Source organism: Lissotriton helveticus, chromosome 6, assembly GCF_964261635.1.
Source record: "Lissotriton helveticus chromosome 6, aLisHel1.1, whole genome shotgun sequence".
Lineage (NCBI taxonomy): Eukaryota > Metazoa > Chordata > Amphibia > Caudata > Salamandridae > Lissotriton > Lissotriton helveticus.
This window is the reverse complement of record NC_136067.1, coordinates 353,932,299-353,946,768: the sequence shown is the minus strand read 5'-3', so window position 1 is coordinate 353,946,768 and position 14,470 is coordinate 353,932,299. Positions and strand designations below refer to the sequence as shown.

The following is a 14,470-nucleotide window of genomic DNA, read 5'->3' as shown; positions in this document are numbered from 1 at the left end:
TGATACGGAGTCCAGCAGCCTTGGGAATACAGTAAACTCAATGTCATATATGCTCCCCATATTGTACGATATCAAATACTAGAAAAAGTGTACATAGAGCAAAGGAAAGAAAAGAATGACAACAATAAAAAAATAAAAAAAAGATCTGCAATCAAGCAAACAAGAAGCAGAGAACAACAGCAAACCCACCAAACAGATGTTGGTAAATGCTCTCAATTCAAGTGGAATTAACTGTTATGCAAATATGATAGTTAATACACTTGTTGTACTTACAAGAGTTGCAGACTATCTGCATGAAAATTAACAATGGGTTCTAACTTCAGAAATTCAGAAGATATTAACATAAATGAACAAAGAAAGACACGTGATAGACAGCTCAATTGGGTTTTAGAAAAACAATATCAAGAGAGTCCGAGAAGAATCAATAAGAGCAGCTTGAGGAACAAGATGCCAAGAGGTTTGTGATGGATATTTTCAATCACTTACAAAATGAAGGAATGATGAGGGAGAATACTTTCCAGGTAATTTATACGTGAGAACACATGTGTTTCAACTGTGGTCATTAAAATACATGGTGGTATTAAAAATGTGTATATATTAGTGTGCCACAGGAACAAGAAGTACAGTTTGAAACACTGACTAAAACTTTAATGAGCACTGTTGCACTCAAAAACTGCACCTGAAACACTCGGACAAACCCAAGAAATAGAAATGTTGGAACATTTCTCATCTTAATGTTTTTCAGATACAATGCTGGGATGAGAAACTGTGCTGAAGTAAACAATTTCAAGCAGGGTTTGATTTCTTTACATGGCAAAACATGAACATAGATGGCCTTCATATTCCATAAGAGCTTCAACATTACTTCAGACCACTATACTTTTTCCATGAAAAATACTGTTGGCTGTACGAAGTCCAAAAACAAAAAAACCACAGTAAGAGAATGATTATTGATTATTTATGAATCCCAGAAGTGAATTCTTGGAAATAAAGGAACATAAATTATTAATTTTAAAAAATAGACTACAATAAAAATTGTAAAATTAAGCTCTTGAGTATTTGTTCTGATTAAAGAGGGGATCAAAATTTAAACCATAGTTCAGTAAGCAGGTCTTGCGAGAAAACAGGATGACCTAGAATTTAAGGGGTAGATGTATCAAGATTCCTTTTTGCGATTTCTAAATAGCGATTTTTAAGGAATCGCTTTTTAGAAATCGCAAAATGGAATGTATGTAGAAAATCGCAATTTTTTCGCGATTTCTTAGTCTTCCTTATTTGCTCATTTGCAATTTGCGAATTCGCAATTAAGGAATAATTTCCCATGCATTCCTATGGGGCAGGAGGCCCATAGGAATGATTGTGAAATATTTCTTAATTTGTGAATCGCATTTTGCGAATTCGCAATTAAGGAATAATTTCAAGGGTTCAGGGGTGTCTCAAGGACACCCTGCTGCACCCCTGAAATTTACATGTGTGTGCATATGGCGCACATACATGCCCTATGGGCATGTATGTGCGTCACATGTCACCTTCACAAATGCCAAATAGGGCATTTTTAAATGAAATCGCAAATTACCACCAACTACAAGTTGGTGGTAGTTTGCGATTTCTTAACCCAAATTTGCAATTTCCAAAACCCACATACATCGCATTTAAGGAATCGCAAAATTTGCGATTCCTTAAATGCTTAAGCAAAATAAGGAATCGCAAATTTTTGCGATTCCTTATTTTGCGATTTTTTGATACATTTCACAAAATGCAAAAAAGCCTTTTGCGATTCGCAAAGGCCGAAATTTGCAGAATTTCGGCATTTGCGAATCGCAAAAGACTTGATACAGCTACCCCTAAAAGTCTCTAAACCAGTGTGACAACCATCAATAGAAGTATCTAACACTAGTATTGTTTTATTGCTATACAATGTACCTCACCAACAGTGCATAACTGAAAATTAAAAATGAAGATTTTAACATTTTTACGTGATGCAAGCACAAAAAAGAAACATTACGGAACTTGTATAATTAAACAAACAAAAACATGGTGGAATAGCGAGGAGAGTAATTGGTAAAAAAAGAAGAAAAAGTCAAATGACAGCAGATTATAAGAAGGGAAAACAACTAAGGTCAGAATTGAAGAGTTCATGTTAAAAAAATCACTAACTTTTAACAGGCATGGAGTGATGTCATCAGTGATGTTAGTGGTGAAGTCCAAATGATGGATTTGATAATGTCCCTTATAATATAGTCAATGATGTCATGTGTGATGTTATACGCAGCACAAGGCGGTGGTGTGAGTTATGGCTTTCACAGTGAACAATCACTGGTGAATTTCAGTAGTCTTACATGTTTGAGCCAGGACCGTAACCCAGTTTCTGGGTTTTTTCAGTGAGCATGCATCATTTTATGTATGTGTGTATTATGTATGAATATGTTGATTTCATGAGGCTGATGAAACAACCGATTCTGTTTCTAGGCCAGTCCTAATAATAATGAATACATCTCTTGAAGTTACTCCCTTTAAAAAGTCAACAGATCTCATATAGCGAATAAACAAAACGGTGATTTCTTGGCTTTATTATTGCACAAGGTCAGAAGGGACTCCCAATTTAAATTCAAATCCAACTTCATTTAGCAAGAGAGGAAATTGTGTCTTTGCACCCTAAACGAACTCTGCTTATCCTCGGGCGAAAGTGTCAGAAATGCCAGTGCTTGTTAAGAAAAAAGAAAAGTGAGCTGTAAATGATGTTCCTTTGCAGTTCAAATGAACACGGATGTGGGCAGGCATTTTTTCCGATAGGAGACGTGTTTTTGAGCCTTTCCCGGCTGCACTGCACCTCATTAATGCAGGTCTTTCAGCTATTAATACCTCTATACTTTGAAGATGTTTTGTTTCCATGACACCGGACCTTTTTCAATCGAACAGCTATTTGCAGCTGACACCTTCGCCCTGTTTACTCACTTTTCGCGCTCCCACATGATTACCCGCATACTGGGACTTCATGAGAAGCCTAGCTCCATGCCGAGTAAGCGTGCACAGGAAGGTCACGTGGGGCACTTAATGCGGCATGCACCCCGCATGTGAAACATACTCTAGAATCATAAATTCACATCACCGCCAGAAAGGGTAGGAATATATTTTAAAACAACCTCTCAGTAAATACTGAGGACAAAAGGCTACTCTATATTTAGATAGCAAGTCTGGACACATCTTCCCTAAAAGTGATATAGACAGTTAAAAATAAATGTTCCGATACAGACCTTACACTATCCGACTAAATAAATGAAGATTTCGTCTGCAATAAACATCAAACATTTTAAGACAAAAATCAGTTTAACATATTTTATTTAGCAAGTATTATAAATCTGCGTGAAAACAATTTACAAAATGACAGGAGACAGTGGCCAAAATGTTGACTCACCACTGGTAGTCAGACATGTTCGCATTGTGGTGTATTCCCACCACAAGTGCCCAGGAGGCAGCATATGTGACTTTACACAAAATACTTGAAAAACAGTGGGTAGATAATTCACCATAATCAGCACAGCATAACTGGTCAAATACCTTCCTTCGGCTCTAAGCACAGCAAATTGAGTAACGCTTTTAAATTCTGATTCTAATTTGCTAACCTTTTCCCACCACTGGTTGAAATGTATATTGTACTCGTTTAGAATTCCTATGCGCCATCCTTTTTTCTAAACCAGAGGTAAGACAGAAAATAGGAACAACTTGAGATTTTGGCAATGAATGTAAGGCAACTGAAGTCATTTATAGCTCCCAAGTGGTTATTCTTTCAATCAGATGCATAAATCCCTTTGTAAAAAAAGCACTAGCTACGCCAATAGGCCTGTCTTTTTGTTATTTAAATATCTGTTAATAGTTGAGCGATTGTGTATGTGATGGCCCTCTCTGTCCTAGAAAGATAATCACATAATAAGGCAATATCTTAGGATACAACAATCTGGCTGAAATAAGACCATAACCAATGTAAAAGAAGGGGAAAATATTGAAAAGGTATGGATGCAAACACTACCAATCTGATTTCTTTACTCCTTAAATACAGCAATAGGTACATACCATTTAAAAAAGCATATGCGTATTTCAATATAATTTGATTAAGATTATATGTATCATTTACTTTAAAAATTAAACATACCCTCATACTGCAACATTCTCAGTAAACAAATACGCCATTTTGCCTTCAGAACAGACAAAAACCACTAGACTAGCTATTCGAGAGAAAAATCATTTAAAATATAGAGCCTTTAGAATGCCGCAGAACAGTATAGCAATGCAAGAGTCCATCTATATTTTTCTTGTTGGTCTCTACGTTAATCTAGAGTGCTGCAGTTGAGATGGCAGTGTTAAAGAGTTTTATGCATAATGGCAAGCTCATATATTTACATTAAATTTAAAATGCATTGTAGATTATGTAAAATGAGCTGTACTCAATGATTACAATATTCATATTCTTTTTTCTTTCATAACACTTCTATATCACCTTAAAGACACTTCTTTTTTCGGGCATGAAAAATGCACACTTATGTATAAACCAAAGTGCCTTGTGATGTCAAAACAAAAATAAAAAAATGCTTATCATACAATAAATCTTCCTATAGCTTACTAACAATACATTATTAGCCAAATCTATTTGCTTATTTATTTGTTTTTTTCTTTCATTTAATTTCTTTGTGAAGCATTAAATACTACTTTGCTGCCTTGTTGCCTACAAAATAACAGCACTCTCTTCATCCATGTCATTTGTTGTATTGCTGACTACATTTATGTAACCTTGCAAAACTTTGTAAAAACAACTTTGTTTGTGATGCCCTCTTGTACGCCAACATTGCAGCAATGCTCCCTTTCATAAGGCCCCATGAAAAGGATTGCATAAGAGGGAGAAATTCTGAAACCCATTGGTGTTTCCCTTTTCTGTTGACACAATTTGTTTTCATACAAGAAAAAACTGTTGGTCAGTGCAAATTCCACCAAATCCAAAATCATCAAATAATTTTGTAAAAAAGCTTGCAGAACTAGTGAATACAAATAAGTTGATTGCTTACAAAATAACAGCACTCTCTTCATCCGTCATTCGTCATATTGCTGACTACATTTATGTAACCTTGAGAAACTTTGTAAAAACAACTTTGTTTGTGGTGCCCTCTTGTACGCGAACATTTCAGCTATGCTCCCTCACATATGGTCCAACACATATATAAGAAGGAGAAATCCTGAAACCTATTGGTGGTTCCCTTCAGTTGATACAATTTGTTTTCACACAAGAAAAATCTGTTGGTCAATACAAATTCCTACAAGAACAAAATCATCAAGTAAGGTTGTAAAAAAGCTTGCTGACCTAGTGAATAAAAAGAAGTTGATTGCTCCTAAACCCATTTCATGTTCAATGGCCTAGCGACTAAAAAGAACTTGATTGCTTCTAAACCCATTTAATGTGCAATGCTCATGTACATGCTATTAAGGTCCATTGTCACAGAAAAATAGTCTGAATCCCAAGCAATATCCATCATTTGCCTACCCTATGTATAAATGTAATGTAAGATTATTTGAGACAAATGTTGGATGTATTAAAGTAAGTAATTTACCTTTTGAAAGCAAAGAAACAATACAAAACTCATGGTTATAAGGTGAGTAATGATATGATTTGTAATGATGGTCCAGATTTGAGATCATGTTCTAGGGATATCGTGGATTTGGTGTGTGACAATTTATCAACATTACTTTGGTGAAACTTTATGTCTTGAAAGGTTTTCACATAGAAACATTGCAATTGAGAAATGTTATATTTGTGTAAGCAATTTAGTACGGTGTATTATTATTCAAGATTTCTGAATCATGAGATTGGAGCAATTAATGAGTGGTATATAACAAGACGCTCCATAAATTCTTGTTTTTTAAGTAAGTGGTATATGGTTCATTGACAGTGATACGATATCGGATGACGAGTATTTCTGATATTATTTTCACTTGAAATGGTGAAATGGATCATGTCAACGTATTGCATTAGCTTAGGGGAATTCGTAGCTTTGTTATCTTTGGGCTTGGTCATGATTACGATTCTTTGGCATTACAACAAAACTTTCTTTTTTGGGGCTTCCTACAGGTTCACAAAAAGTTCAAAATATTCATCTCACTGCAAGTAATACCAAATTAATCATCAATTCCATTCATAAAGTGAAGGTGTAAAGTCCAAACAGGGCAAAATATAGAATATAACAACAACAAATCAGTTCGGAAATTCTTTCAAAAACAAAACAAATTTCAGACAATGTTAAATACTATGGGGCAGATTTATGTTAACTGGCGCATCCCCAGGGATGCGCCAGTTAACATGCGCCACAGTGCGCCACAGCTCCGCCACCCATGGTGCGCCGCATTTATGATGCGGCGCACCATGGGGCAAAAACGGCACAGATGCGTGACGCATCTGTGCCGTAAAGGTGACGCATTGCTGGAGTTGCGTCGCAAGCGCGACGCAGCTCCAGCAAGGCTCGGGGGTGCCCCATCTCCACAATGCTGCGTCAAGACCTACGCCTGCTTCAAGCAGGCGCAGGCTTTTGACGCAGCATTGGCCTGAAAGTGACTGAGTGAAATCTTATAGATTTCACTCAGCCACTTTTGCGAGGCGCACCTGCCCCGGAACGCCCACCCTGCGCCGGAACGCCCACAAGCGGCGCAGGGCTTTACAACGTGACGCATCTGCCTAGATGCGTCACGTTGTAAATCGTTCGTAGGGATGCGCCACGTTTACGCCGCCTTGCGTGACGCAACAGCGGCGTAAACGTGGCGCAAGTGCCTCATAAATCTGCCCCTAAATTTCCTCCTCTAAAAGTCCAAAATGTACATCAAGATGCTGTTTGCAAATGCAATTTCACAAGTGTCATATGATAATAAGCTCTTTCTCTAAAGGCCATTTTTTAAATTAAAGTATCCAGTGCTAGATACATAAATATCCCCATAGACACACTAAAGTGCAAGATCAGCCCATTCTGAGTACAGTAAACAATTTAGCAAATATTAAATACTCAGCACAATTTCAGGAGTGTACAGTGCTAGCAATTTCTTTCTCAAAAGTGCTGCTAAACAAATTGCAACTCTGAATGCTTTGCGCAGAAATATTCAATTTACATTTAAGGAACATGTTTGGTTTGTACTAAACCCCATCAACAGTAGGAGCAACAGGGGGTCAAGAAGTCAGACCGCCCCCCACTCCCTCAGTTACAAGCACAACTAGGTCTGACCTCCAAGAGCACTTAGTCACAAGCTTTAGAGACTTCTGGGAGTTACTATAACCTTTTAGAGAACACCTTCCTAGTACAGTTCCGTTAAAGAATCCACAAACTCATTAGTCTTTGCTGATCCAATTAAAAAAAAGGAAATTGTCAATAACCAAATCACATATACATACTACAGTGGTAATAAACCTTCATATCAATGTGTATGCCAAACTCAACAAATGAGTAAGATATGAAAAATGTGAGAACGGTTAGAAAGCACCTCACAAGCGCAAACCCACAGTGATAAGCGTGGCTCAAAACCACCTGAGCAAACTTACCTCACTCAGATATCATTCCCCTAAAATAAGCCAGCCAGACAGTGGAGAAAAATTAGAAAACATTTATTAGGCCATTAGTTTATCTATAGAGAGGCCCCGTCAGGACTTCACTCCAAGGAGTGCGCCGAGAGGACTGCCGGTTCTCAAAACGACAATACATTATAACACATTACAGCAACATTAGTCACAGCCCTAATGGAAAAGTACAGGACTGGAGAAATGGTGAACAATGAGCGCACACATGAAGCCGCTGCACCTGCGGGAGGATGGCTCTGTTATCACCCCCAAGGCAACGGAGCCGAGACTCCGCTCCTCCCGGTGATGGGTACATTACTGATAGCAAAGAAACACATTTCGTTGTTAGTTTTCTACAAATACTAACTCAAGGCGAGAAACGCTGAGACCAGGGATTTTCTGCATATAAGGGAGGGGGCATTGAAGTCTGGTCACGGAAACATGTTCCCAAGATGGCGGCACAGGAGCTAAGCTAAGAAATTGTTATCTGGAACACGAAAATAACCAATTAGTCCTAAATACATATGCAACACATCATTCGGTTAGACACACTATGCTAACTTATACGTCATCATGTTGAGTGACTTGAGGAGCGGGAAATGCAAAACCTATCAGACCATCCTTTTAGCATTGTGTGGCTAACATGAGCGCAGCCTTTATTGGCCAAAGGAGCGCCTTTACAATAACTATGGGAAAAGTAACTGGCTAATAATATCCTCAATCCTCAAAGATGCTCTCATCAATATGTAAAAACACACTGAATGTCTATGGGTCTATGAGAGCATCTTAAAGACCTGATAGAGGTGTGACCAACTTGTAAAAGAAAAAGAAGAAATAATACCTGTGTATACTATAATCACAACATGGTATCACCATGGTGTCAAAAGTACCATCAGTTCCCGACCTGTAGCGCCCTTTTCATCCTTTGGGGTCTCCCTACACCAGGAAGAGTATGTTGGCAAACACTAGATGTTATCAGTGATTGCTGCCAATCATTTAAGAATGGTGAGTATGGTGTTGGAGGTACAAGGAGATAAAGTTGTATTAGGGTAACTGGTATGCAGCGCGTTAACTCGTGAAAGTGTGAAATAAAGTGCATGTATAAAATTGGAGAGTGGAGAGGAAAATATTTTATTAGGTGTCTCCCTAACTTCAAAATTTAAAAACAGTGCAGAAGATAAAGCAGATTTACCAAATAACTGCTTGTTTTAGATGTTGGTCGACATGTTTCAGCATATGTGGAATTTTCCACTGCTTTCGTCAGGACCGTTCGCTACTGCAAAAGTAAAAAATAACAAAACAAACTAATAACCATGTCACCTGATATTTTAGGTCATGGAAAGGCCTCCTCTTGAAAACTGCTTGTAGCAGGCCAGAAGAGAAGTCACACCCCGAACAGGACATAAAAGAGAACAAAAAAGAGAACAAAAAAAGATGTCAACAGTATTCAGTACATCTACAAGTAGCTAGACAATTTCTCTTTAGCTTACTTATTTGTCATGACGGCATATTTGCATTAGCCCCTGATTGGCAAAGAGCCTGCTTACCTATTAGGTAGGAGGACAAGCATCACCTCACCTGGCTGCAGCTCAGGTAAGTGGAGCACCGCTCTATTGAGAAGGGAAGAAACAATTGCTCAGAGAACACTCCGATAAAAGAGTGCCATCAGAGGTGGATTGAAAAAACTACATAAAGAACTATTAAAAAGAGTGCATATTAAATCATGATTCAATTTCTATACTTCATTAGTATTATCAGCATTAGATGTTTTTATTCACGGTGGGTTGTGAAAGATATAAGCTCATAGAGTCTCTAGTATATATTTGATGAAGTCAAAGCAGTTGACTAGTCAACTCTGTTACCCCAGAAGTACGTGCATTCAAGCCATGTTACACAGCATACTACAGAGTGGTGTGGCTGCAATATTAACATAAACAAAATGCACCATTAACGTTATAAATGCACGAGTGTCAAAGGCATATTCAATGCGCTTTAGATGTTTATTAGAGGCAAAGTGTCGACCCCAAGCATAAACCACCAGATAGTGACAGCAAATCGATTGGCACAGCTGGTTCGAAAACACGAGCGCGCAGAGACTGCAATCATCCTCAGTGTTTTCACACGCATTTTACAATGGCAAAGAAACAACTTGCTACCGAGGGGAGGCCATACTACGATCTCAATAATCATTCTGCTACATCCACAGATCTCAACACTGGCAGCCATCAAACAACAGTGCAAAAATAACTCGGACCAACCTGTCCGTCGGTTCTCCCGGCTTCCCTCAGAGCTGACTGGGAAGGTAACCGGCGACATTAGCGGGCATTTTTTATGTGTGTATCTCATCGGAAGACGCTGTGCGTGTCACGTGTATCGCACAGACTCATGGGAAATGCAGTTTACCCAAAGAATTGTTAGTCCTAAAACGACGATCTAGTATCCCAGTACTCTTGGCATCTTGGTATCTAAGACTGCTCCTAGCGTCTGTAGATTTATTCCCTCTTCCATCTCTGTTTGGGTGCAAATGCAACTTGGGCACTTCACTCTGTCAGAACTAATAACAATGTGTATATATATATATATATATATATATATATATATATATATATATATATATATATATTACGCTCCATGGGGTTGTCCAAGTAGCGGGTAGCACCCGAGCCTGCGTGCGCCTTCCCCAAAGCGTTAGTTGGTATGGGCAGTTGCGTGTTTGAAATAGGCCCGACGCGTTTCGGAAATTTATTTTCCTCATCAGGGGCCAGCAGTAAAGTGCATGACGTCTACCATCTCCCTGTATGAAAACACATATTGTGCTTGTGGGAGATGTAGTCCATATATCCTGGATGGATGCACTCTCAAATTACTGCTCGTTCCAAGGCTCTACCATGAGCCCCAAACATCGCTCCTGTCCTCATCCATCACGCAGCTCCACATACGAGACTCCTTGGATAGCGTGTCTCGTGGCCCCCGTTTCTGCGTGCGCCTTCCCCAAAGCGTTAGTTGGTATGGGCAGTTGCGTGTTTGAAATAGGCCCGACGCGTTTTGGAGCTGCGTGATGGACGAGGACAGGAGTGATGTTTGGGGCTCATGGTAGAGCCTTGGAACGAGCAGTAATTTGAGAGTGCATCCATCCAGGATATATGGACTACATCTCCCACAAGCACAATATGTGTTTTCATACAGGGAGATGGTAGACGTCATGCACTTTACTGCTGGCCCCTGATGAGGAAAATAAATTTCCGAAACGCGTCGGGCCTATTTCAAACACGCAACTGCCCATACCAACTAACGCTTTGGGGAAGGCGCACGCAGGCTCGGGTGCTACCCGCTACTTGGACAACCCCATGGAGCGTAATACATTAGCGGCGGTCCTGCCGCTGGGTTGCACCACCCCGAAGAAACGGGGGCCACGAGACTCGCTATCCAAGGAGTCTCGTAAGTGGAGCTGCGTGATGGATGAGGACAGGAGTGATGTTTGGGGCTCATGGTAGAGCCTTGGAACGAGCAGTAATTTGAGAGTGCATCCATCCAGGATATATGGACTACATCTCCCACAAGCACAATATGTGTTTTCATACAGGGAGATGGTAGACGTCATGCACTTTACTGCTGGCCCCTGATGAGGAAAATAAATTTCCGAAACGTGTCGGGCCTATTTCAAACACGCAACTGCCCATACCAACTAACGCTTTGGGGAAGGCGCACGCAGGCTCGGGTGCTACCCGCTACTTGGACAACCCCATGGAGCGTAATACATTAGCGGCGGTCCTGCCGCTGGGTTGCACCACCCCGAAGAAACGGGGGCCACGAGACTCGCTATCCAAGGAGTCTCGTATGTGGAGCTGCGTGATGGATGAGGACAGGAGTGATGTTTGGGGCTCATGGTAGAGCCTTGGAACGAGCAGTAATTTGAGAGTGCATCCATCCAGGATATATGGACTACATCTCCCACAAGCACAATATGTGTTTTCATACAGGGAGATGGTAGACGTCATGCACTTTACTGCTGGCCCCTGATGAGGAAAATAAATTTCCGAAACTCGTCGGGCCTATTTCAAACACGCAACTGCCCATACCAACTAACGCTTTGGGGAAGGCGCACGCAGGCTCGGGTGCTACCCGCTACTTGGACAACCCCATGGAGCGTAATACATTAGCGGCGGTCCTGCCGCTGGGTTGCACCACCCCGAAGAAACGGGGGCCACGAGACTCGCTATCCAAGGAGTCTCGTATGTGGAGCTGCGTGATGGATGAGGACAGGAGTGATGTTTGGGGCTCATGGTAGAGCCTTGGAACGAGCAGTAATTTGAGAGTGCATCCATCCAGGATATATGGACTACATCTCCCACAAGCACAATATGTGTTTTCATACAGGGAGATGGTAGACGTCATGCACTTTACTGCTGGCCCCTGATGAGGAAAATAAATTTCCGAAACGCGTTGGGCCTATTTCAAACACGCAACTGCCCATACCAACTAACGCTTTGGGGAAGGCGCACGCAGGCTCGGGTGCTACCCGCTACTTGGACAACCCCATGGAGCGTAATATATATATATATATATATACATATATATATATATATATATATCTATATTTATTTATAAAAACACCAAGGATGCCCATGTGTGGAGATCGCAGCCAGAGGAGTAAACGCACACAGCTCCAAGCAGCAGCAATCACTGTTTAGCTCAGCAACGCCAACATTAGCCAGACGCATTTCAAGCAGTATTCGCTCTTCCTCAGTGGCTCAAAGAACACAGGAGATTGCTGCGTGTTGCGGAAGCCATTTATTAAATCCAAAGTCCCGCCCATGTAAGCGCAAGGCATCCTGGATGATATAGTCCGAAAAATGGTTGCCAAGACTTAAGCCTCCATATAAACCCCAGTGGCTGCAGCAGTCACGTGAAATAAATCCAAATAGTACTTTAAAAGTGATGTCTCTCCCCCTGTGGGTGTCGGTACGTGGAGGAAAACTGTGTTGCTGCCAATGCTGCCTTGTAGCTAGGCCCCCTCTGCTCCTGATAGTGTCCGCGGTTGCGAACCTCAAGGATCCGCCGTTACGGCAGCAGGACCTCCACGCCGCCAGGCTGGCCGCTATATACAAAAACACCAAGGATGCCCATGCGTGGAGATCGCACCCAGAGGAGTAAACGCACACAGCTCCAAGCAGCAGCAATCACTGTTTAGCTCAGCAACGCCAACATTAGCCAGACGCGTTTCAAGCAGTATTCGCTCTTCCTCAGTGGCTCAAAGAACACAGGAGATTGCTGCGTGTTGCGGAAGCCATTTACTAAATGCAAAGTCCCGTCCATGTGGGCGCAAGGCATCCTGGATGATATAGTCCGAAAAATGGTTGCCAAGACGTAAGCCTCCATATAAACCCCAGTGGGTGCAGCAGTCACGTGAAATAAATCCAAATAGTACTGTAAAAGTGATGTCTCTCCCCATGTGGGTGTCGGTACGTGGAGGAAAACTGTGTTGCTGCCAATGCTGCCTTGTAGCTAGGCCCCCTCTGCTCCTGATAGTGTCCGCGGTTGCGAACCTCAAGGATCCGCCGTTACGGCAGTGGGACCTCCACGCGGCCGGGCCGGCCGCTATATACAAAAACACCAAGGATGCCCATGTGTGGAGATCGCACCCAGAGGAGTAAACGCACACAGCTCCAAGCAGCAGCAATCACTGTTTAGCTCAGCAATGCCAACATTAGCCAGACGCGTTTCAAGCAGTATTCCCTCTTCCTCAGTGGCTCAAAGAACACAGGAGATTGCTGCATGTTGCGGAAGCCATTTATTAAATGCAAAGTCCCGCCCATGTGGGCGCAAGGCATCCTGGATGATATAGTCCGAAAAATGGTTGCCAAGACTTAAGCCTCCATATAAACCCCAGTGGGTGCAGCAGTCAGGTGAAATAAATCCAAATAGTACTGTAAAAGTGATGTCTCTCCCCATGTGGGTGTCGGTATGTGGAGGAAAACTGTGTTGCTGCCAATGCTGCCTTGTAGCTAGGCCCCCTCTGCTCCTGATAGTGTCCGCAGTTGCGAACCTCAAGGATCCGCCGTTACGGCAGCGGGACCTCCACACGGCCGGGCTGGCCTCTATATACAAAAACACCAAGGATGCCCATGTGTGGAGATCGCACCCAGAGGAGTAAACGCACACAGCTCCAAGCAGCAGCAATCACTGTTTAGCTCAGCAACGCCAACATTAGCCAGACGCTTTTCAAGCAGTATTCGCTCTTCCTCAGTGGCTCAAAGAACACAGGAGATTGCTGCGTGTTGCGGAAGCCATTTATTAAATGCAAAGTCCCGCCCATGTGGGCGCAAGGCATCCTGGATGATATAGTCTGAAAAATGGTTGCCAAGACTTAAGCCTCCATATAAACCCCAGTGGGTGCAGCAGTCACGTGAAATAAATCCAAATAGTACTGTAAAAGTGATGTCTCGCCCCATGTGGGTGTCGGTACGTGGAGGAAAACTGTGTTGTTGCCAATGCTGCCTTATAGCTAGGCCCCCTCTGCTCCTGATAGTGTCCGCGGTTGCGAACCTCAAGGAACCGCCGTTACGGCAGCGGGACCTCCACGCGGCCGGGCTGGCCGCTATATACAAAAACACCAAGGATGCCCATGTGTGGAGATCGCACACAGAGGAGTAAACGCACACAGCTCCAAGCAGCAGCAATTACTGTTTAGCTCAGCAACGCCAACATTAGCCAGACGCGTTTCAAGCAGTATTCGCTCTTCCTCAGTGGCTCAAAGAACACAGGAGATTGCTGCGTGTTGCGGAAGCCATTTATTAAATGCAAAGTCCCGCCCATGTGGGCGCAAGGCATCCTGGATGATATAGTCCGAAAAATGGTTGCCAAGACTTAAGCCTCCATATAAACCCC

The 14,470-nt window shown here is 42.0% G+C and overlaps 1 non-coding gene across 1 annotated transcript; it reads left to right on the top strand.

Moving 5' to 3' along the window:
- Positions 1-1,559: 1,559 nt before the first annotated feature.
- LOC144765474 (small nucleolar RNA snR46) lies at positions 1,560-1,750 on the top strand. Its single transcript, XR_013597454.1, has one exon. It is a non-coding gene; the product is annotated as a small nucleolar RNA snR46 (small nucleolar RNA).
- Positions 1,751-14,470: the final 12,720 nt, after the last annotated feature.